Below are 311 nucleotides of genomic sequence, written 5' to 3' on the forward strand. Positions count from 1 at the left end.
TATCAAATTCCATCTTTCTCTTCACCACTCACATCCATCCTTCATAAAACCCCACCTACCCCACCATTCAAATTCAAACCACTTTCACACCCAAACCCACCCATACATGACCGAACCCTACCCCCTCCCCACCCCTATATAAACCCATCTTCACTCCTTCATTTTCACACAACCTAAACACCACTTCTTCCCCTTTTGGCCGAACCACAAAGCCCCCTCCATCTCCTTCATTTCTTCTTCTTCTACTCTCTTCTTTCTTTTTTTGCTCGAGGACGAGCAAACCTTTTAAGTTTGGTGTGGTAAAAGCATTG

The sequence above is a fragment of the Arachis duranensis genome, chromosome 3 (genome assembly GCF_000817695.3).
Source record: "Arachis duranensis cultivar V14167 chromosome 3, aradu.V14167.gnm2.J7QH, whole genome shotgun sequence".
In the NCBI taxonomy this organism is placed as follows: Eukaryota; Viridiplantae; Streptophyta; class Magnoliopsida; order Fabales; family Fabaceae; genus Arachis; species Arachis duranensis.